Source organism: Arachis hypogaea, chromosome 8, assembly GCF_003086295.3.
Source record: "Arachis hypogaea cultivar Tifrunner chromosome 8, arahy.Tifrunner.gnm2.J5K5, whole genome shotgun sequence".
Classification (NCBI taxonomy): domain Eukaryota; kingdom Viridiplantae; phylum Streptophyta; class Magnoliopsida; order Fabales; family Fabaceae; genus Arachis; species Arachis hypogaea.
Genome location: NC_092043.1, coordinates 28,022,314 through 28,030,169, shown reverse-complemented (window position 1 = coordinate 28,030,169; position 7,856 = coordinate 28,022,314).

Here is a 7,856-nt window from a genome sequence, read left to right as displayed (position 1 = left end):
TGTGACAAACAACTAACAATCCAAATACACACTAACATAAAATGTTTTAGCAAAAAATATTTTATTATTAAGCAAAATAGAGCGTATCAACTATCTATCTACGGTATCTTCAGTGTAAGTGTCATTTTAATATTTTTAGATATATTAGAATTTTCATATTTAAATAAATAAATTCATTAAAACCGGAAGAGTATTGTTCTCTTTTTAAAATTGTCTATTTTTTATGATATCAAATGTTGAGATCTGATAACTAATGAATCACAAAAGATTTTAAATTTTTCTGTGGAATACAATTTGAAGAAAATTGGACTGACACATGTTAATTTTGTTTGGTACACATATCACTAGTTAGTCATAGTAGTTTAAGTAAAAGGATAAAAAATAAAAATTTCAATGAATTAGAAATTTTTTAGTGAAATACAATTAAAAAAAACTCAATAAAAATTCTGATAATGTAACGAATTATAAAAGATTTTGAATTTTTCGGTGAAACACATATGGACTACACATGTTAACTTGATTTTGTATCCGTGTCACTAGTTAGTCATAATGGTTTATGCAAAGGAATAAAAAATAAAAATTCTGGTGATAATCACAACAAATTTTGATTTTTTTTCCATGAAATACAGACTGATATTTGTTAACTTAGTTTTATACACGTGTCTAGTGGTTTATGTAAAGAAATAAAAAATAAAAACTCTAATGATCTAATAAACTACAAAAGATTGAGTTTTTTTTGTGAAATATAGTATAGAAAATTGGACTGACATGTGTTAACTTAATCTTGTATAGATATAATTGAGTATTTTCAAAAACAAACATTGAATCTAATAAATGATAAAAAGTTTTCAGTAAAATATAATTTTGATAGAACTTAAATAATACATCTTAGTGTCATTAATTAGTTGTAATAGTTCAAGCAAAAGAACAAAACCAAAAATTTTATCTAATGAATCACGACCAACCTTTAACTTTTCCGTAAAATACAATTTTGAAAAAATTCAATACACGTGTTAACTTAATCTTGCATAAGTGTCATTAATTAGTCGTGGTAGTTTATAAAGCTCTAAATATTGAACTATATTTTTAGTTTAATATTGTACATTTTATAATTGTAGTTCTTGTATATTATATTTATTATTATTTTTTATAATATAATTTACTAATTTCATCAGATAGAATAAATAAAATAAAAAATAATCATAAATAATAATACTAATAAAAAATTTTAGCATATTAAAAAAATAGTACTAAAAATATTAAAAAAATATTAAAAATATCAAAAAAATAAAATGCATGAAAAGATAACGCTATAATTTAATGTCATATTTTTTTTAATAATTATCTATTTAAAAGTGATTTTAACTGATATTATTATTCAAATAATACTTATTTTATTAAAATTAATTTTAAAATAAAATTATCAAATATAAATTATGTTGATACAAAGTTACTTTTACATAAAAATAATTTTTATAAAATTATGATAATTCAAATTCTAATGTGACAAACAACTAACAATCCAAATACACATTAATATAAAATGTTTTAGCAAAAAATATTTTACTATTAAGCAAAATAGAGCGTATCAACCATCTATCTACCGTATCTTTAGTGTAAGTGTCATTTTAATATTTTTAGATATATTAAAATTTTCATATTTAAATAAATAAATTCATTAAAACTGTAAGAGTATTTTTCTCTTTTTAAAATTGTATATTTTTTATGATATCAATTGTTGAGATCTGATAACTAATGAATCACAACAAATTTTAAATTTTTCAGTGGAATACAATTTGAAGGAAATTGGACTGACACATGTTAATTTTGTTTGGTACACATGTCACTAGTTAGTCATAGTAGTTTAAGTAAAAGGATAAAAAATAAAAATTCCAATGAATTAAATTTTTTTAGTGAAATACAATTAAAAAAAAAACTCAATAAAAATTCTGATAATGTAACGAATTATAAAAGATTTTGAATTTTTTCTGTGAAACACAGATGGACTGAGACGTGTTAACTAACTTGATTTTGTATACGTGTCACTAGTTAGTCATAGTGGTTTATGCAAAGTAATAAAAAATAAAAATTCTGGTGATAATCATAAAAAATTTTGATTTTTTTTCCGTGAAATACAGACTGATATTTGTTAACTTAGTTTTATACACGTGTTTAGTGGTTTATGTAAAGGAATAAAAAATAAAAACTCTAATGATCTAATAAACTACAAAAGATTGAGTTTTTTGGTGAAATATAGTATAAAAAATTGGACTGACATGTGTTAACTTAATCTTGTATAGATATCATTGAGTATTTTCAAAAACAAACATTGAATCTAATAAATGATACAAAGTTTCCAGTAAAATATAATTTTGAGAGAACTTAAATAATACCTCTTAGTGTCATTAATTAGTTGTAATAGTTCAAACAAAAGAACAAAACCAAAAATTTTATCTAATGAATCACATCCAACCTTTAACTTTTCCGTAAAATACAATTTTGAAAAAATTCAATACACGTGTTAACTTAATCTTGCATAAGTGTCATTAATTAGTCGTGGTAGTTTATAAAGCTCTAAATATTGAACTATATTTTTTAGTTTAATATCGTACATTTTTATAATTGTAGTTCTTGTATATTATATTTATTATTATTTTTTTATAATATAATTTATTAATTTCATTAGATAGAATAAATAAAATGAAAAAAGTAATCTTAAATAATAATACTAATAAAAAATTTTAGCATATTAAAAAAATAGTACTAAAAATATTAAAAAATATTAAAAATATCAGAAAAATAAAATACATGAAAAGATAACGCTATAATTTAATGTCATATTTTTTTAATAATTATCTATTTAAAAGTGATTTTAACTGATATTATTATTCAAATAATACTTATTTTATTAAAATTAATTTTAAAATAAAATTATCAAATATAAATTATGTTGATACAAACTTACTTTTACATAAAAATAATTTTTATAAAACTATGATAATTCAAATTCTAATGTGACAAACAACTAACAATCCAAATACACACTAATATAAAATGTTTTAGCAAAAAATATTTTATTATTAAGCAAAATAGAGTGTATCAACTATCTATCTACGGTATTTTTAATGTAAGTATCATTTTAATATTTTTAGATATATTAAAATTTTCATATTTAAATAAATAAATTCATTAAAACTGTGAGAGTATTTTTCTCTTTTTAAAATTGTCTATTTTTTATGACGTCAATAGTAGAGATTATCCAATTTCATAACTAATGAATCATAAAAGACTAAATTTTTGGGTGAAATACAACTGAGAAAGAACTCCTCTAACACTTGTTAAGTTGGTCTTGTACACATAGCATTAATTAGTAGTTGTTTAAGCAAAAAAATAAAAATTGACACGTGTTAAGTTGGTCTTGTACACATGTCAGTAATGAGTAGCAATAGTTTAAGTAAAAAAAAATAAAAATGGACACATGTTAAGTTAGTCTTGTACACATGTCACTAATTAATAGCAGTGATTTTAAAAAAAATAAAAATAAAAACTCTGATGATCTAACGAATTACATAAAATTTTAAACTTTTTCGGTGGAATACAGTAAAAACAACTAGAGATGGATACATGTATTAATTTAGTTTTATACAAGTGTCATTAATTAGTTGTAAAAATAAAAACTCAAATCTAATATGTCATACAAGGACTTTGAGTTTTTCGGTAAAATATAGTTCCAAGAGAACTTGACCAACATATGTGTCAATTTGGTATCACTAATTAATCGTAATAATTTAAGTAAAGGAACAAAAATAAAAACTTTAATGAACTAAAGAATCATTACAAAAATACGTTCAGATTCCTTAAAAGTTTTAATTTTTAATTTGGTCACTTTTTCTATTGATCGTAAATATGATTGTGTTTAAATTTATTATTCATAGTAAACAATAAATTTTAGCTTTTGTTTTCACTACTTAACGTTCAGTCATTAAATTCTATAATTTTTTTCTTCTATCAATTCTATCTATTTTATTATTTACTGTTTATATCTTTTTAGTTTAATATTGTACATTTCTATAATCATAGTTGTTGTGTATTATATTTATTATTTTTTTTATAATATGATTTACTAATTTTATTAAATAGAATAAATTAAATAAAGAAATTAATTATAAATAATAGTACTAATTAAAAATTTTAGTATATTAAAAAAATTAGTACTAAGAATATTAAAAAAATATTATATAAAAAATACTAGAAAAATATCAAAAAATTAAACATGCATGGAAAGATAATATTATAATTTAATATCATATTTTTTTTAGTAATTATCTATCTAAAAGTAATTTTAACTGGTATTATTATCAAATAATATTTATTTTATTAAAATTAATTTTAATATAGAATTGTCAAATATAAATTATGTTAATACCAACTTACTTTTAGAGAAAAATAAATTTTATATATAAAATTATGATAATTCAAACTCAAATGTGACAAATAACTAACAATCCAAATACACACTAATATAAAATGTTTTAGCAAAAAATATTTTACTATCAAGCAAAGTAGTGTGTATTGACTCTCTACAATATCTTTAGTGTAAGTATCATTTCAACATTTTTAGATATATTAAATTTTTATATTTAAATAAATAAATACATTAAAACTGTTTGAGTATTTTTCTCCTTTTAAAATTGTCTATTTGTTGTGACCTCAATGGTTGAGATTATTCAATTTCATAACTAATGAATCATAAAAGACTAAATTTTTGGGTAAAATACAGTTGGTTGAGGAAGAACTCCACCAACACGTGTTAAGTTGATATTGTACACATGTCACTATTTAGCAGTGGTTTAAGCAAAAGAGCAAAATCAAAAATGAACACGTGTTAAGTTGATCTTGTACACGTGTCACTAATGAGTAATTGTGGTATAAACAAAAAAACAAAAATAAAAATTGATACGTGTTAGGTTGGTCTTGTACACATGTCACTAATTAGTAGCAGTGCTTTAAGCAAAAAAATAAAAATAAAAACTCTGATGATGTAATGAATTACATAAAATTTTGAATTTTTTGGTAAAATACAGTTCACAAAGAACTGGATATGAATACATGTATTAACTTGGTCTTGTACAGGTGTCATTAATTAGTTGAGAAAAATAAAAACTCAAATCTAATATATCATACAAGGATTTTGAGCTTTTCAGTAGAATACAAGTTCTAAACAAAATTTGACCAACACATATGTTAACTTATGTCGGTAATTAATCGTAGTAGTTTAAATAAAAGAACAAAAATAAAAGCTCTAATAATCTAATGAATCATTATAAAAATACGTTTAAATTCCTTAAAAATTTTAATTTTAATTTAGTCACTTTTTCTGGTGATCGTACATATGATTCTGTATTTAAATTTACGGTTCATACTAAACAATAAATTTTAGCTTTTGTTTTCACTAATTAACTTTCAGTTTTTAAATTCTAAAATTATTTTTCTTCTATCAATTCTATCTTTTTTATTATTTATTGTTCTATATCTTTTTAATTTGATATTGTACATTTTTATAATTACAGTTCTTGTGTATTATATTTATTATTTTTTTATAATATGATTTACTAATTTCATTAGATAGAATAAATAAAAAAATTAATCATAAATAATAATACTAGTAAAAAATGTTAGTATATTAAAAAAAATAGTACTAAGAATATTAAAAAAATATTATATAAAAAATACTAAAAAAATATCAAAAAATTAACCATGCATGAAAAGATAACATTATAATTTAATGTTATATTTCTTTTAATAATTATCCATCTAAAAATAATTTTAACTGATATTATTATTTAAATAATATTTGTTTTATTAAAATTAATTTTAGTATAGAATTGTCAAATATAAATTATGTTAATACAAACTCATTTTTACTTAAAAATAATTTTTATAAAATTATGATAATTCAAATTCTAATGTAACAGACAATTAACAATCTAAATACACACTAATATGAAATATTTTAGCAAAAAATATTTTACTATCAAACAAAATAGAGTGTATTAACTATGTATAGTAGTGTCTTTAGTATAAGTGTCATTTTAATATTTTTAGATATATTAAAATTTTTATATTTAAATAAATAAATACATTAAAACTGTGAGAGTATTTTTTTCCTTTTAAAATTATCTATTTTTTATGATCTCAATAGTTATTATTCAATTTCATAATTAATGAATCATAAAAGACTGAATTTTTGGGTGAAAAACAGTTGAGGAAGAACTCCACTGACTTGTTTAGTTGGTCTTGCACACATGTCACTAATTAGTAGTGATTGAAGTAAAAAAAATAAAAATAAAAAATGACACGTGTTAAGTTGGTCTTGTACACATGTCACTAAGTTTAAGAAAAAAAAAACAAAAATAAAAATTGATACGTGATCCTGTACACGTATCACTAATTAGTAGCAATGGTTTAAACAAAAAAAAAAAAAAAATCTCTAATGATCTAATGAATTACATAAAATTTTGAGCTTTTCCGTGGATTACAGTTCACAAAGAACTGGATATGGATACATGTATTAACTTGGTCGTGTCATTAATTAATTGTAAAAATAAAAACTCAAATCTAATATATCATACAAGGACTTTGATCTTTTAGGTAGAATACAATACAGTTTGAAACTTGACCAATATATGTGTCAACTTAGTGTCACTAATTAATCGTAGTAGTTTAAGTAAAAGAACAAAAATAAAAATTCTAATGATCTAATGAATCACTAAAAAAATATGTTCAGATCCCTTAAAAGTTTTAATTTTTAATTTGGTTACTTTGTCTAATGATCGTAAACGTAAACAATAAATTTTAATTTTTGTTTTCACTAGTTAGATTTCAGTTATTAAATTCTAAAATTTTTTGTCTTTTATCAATTCTATCTTTTTTATTATTTACTGTTCTATATCTTTTTCGTTTGATATTGTAAATTTTTATAATTGTAGTTTTTGTATATTATATTTATTATTTTTTTATAATATAATTTACTAATTTCATTACATAGAATAAATTAAATAAAAAATTATTCATAAATAATAATAGTAGTAAAAAGTTTTAGCATATTAAAAAAATAGTAATAAAAATATTTAAAAAAATATTATATAAAAAATACTAGAAAAATATCAAAAAATTAAACATGCATGAAAAGATAACATTATAATTTAATATCATATTTCTTTTGGTAATTATCTATCTAAAAGTGGTTTTAATTTATATTATTATTCAAACAATATTTATTTTATTAAAATTAATTTTAGAATGCAATTATCAAATATAAATTATATTAATACAAATTCACTTTCACATAAAAATAATTTTTATAAAATTATGATAATTCAAACTCTAATGTGACAAATAACTAATAATCTAAATACACACTAATATAAAATGTTTTAGCAAAAACTATTTTACTATTAAGCAAAGTTGAGTGTATTGATTCTCTATAATATCTTTAGTGTAAGTGTTATTTTAACATTTTTAGATATATTAAAATTTTCACATTTAAATAAATAAATACATTAAAACTGTGAGAGTATTTTTTTAAATTGTCTATTTTTTATGACTTCAATGGTTGATATTATCCAATTTCATAACTAATGAATCATAAAAGACTGAATTTTTGGATAAAATACAGTTGAGGAAGAATTTCAATGATACGTGTTAAGTTAGTCTTGTACATGTATCACTAATTAGTAGTGGTTTAAGCAAAAAAATAAAATTAAAAACTGACATGTGTTAAGTTAGTCATGTACACGTGTCACTAATGAATAGTAGAGGTTTAAGTAAAAAAATAAAAATAAAAATTAATACGT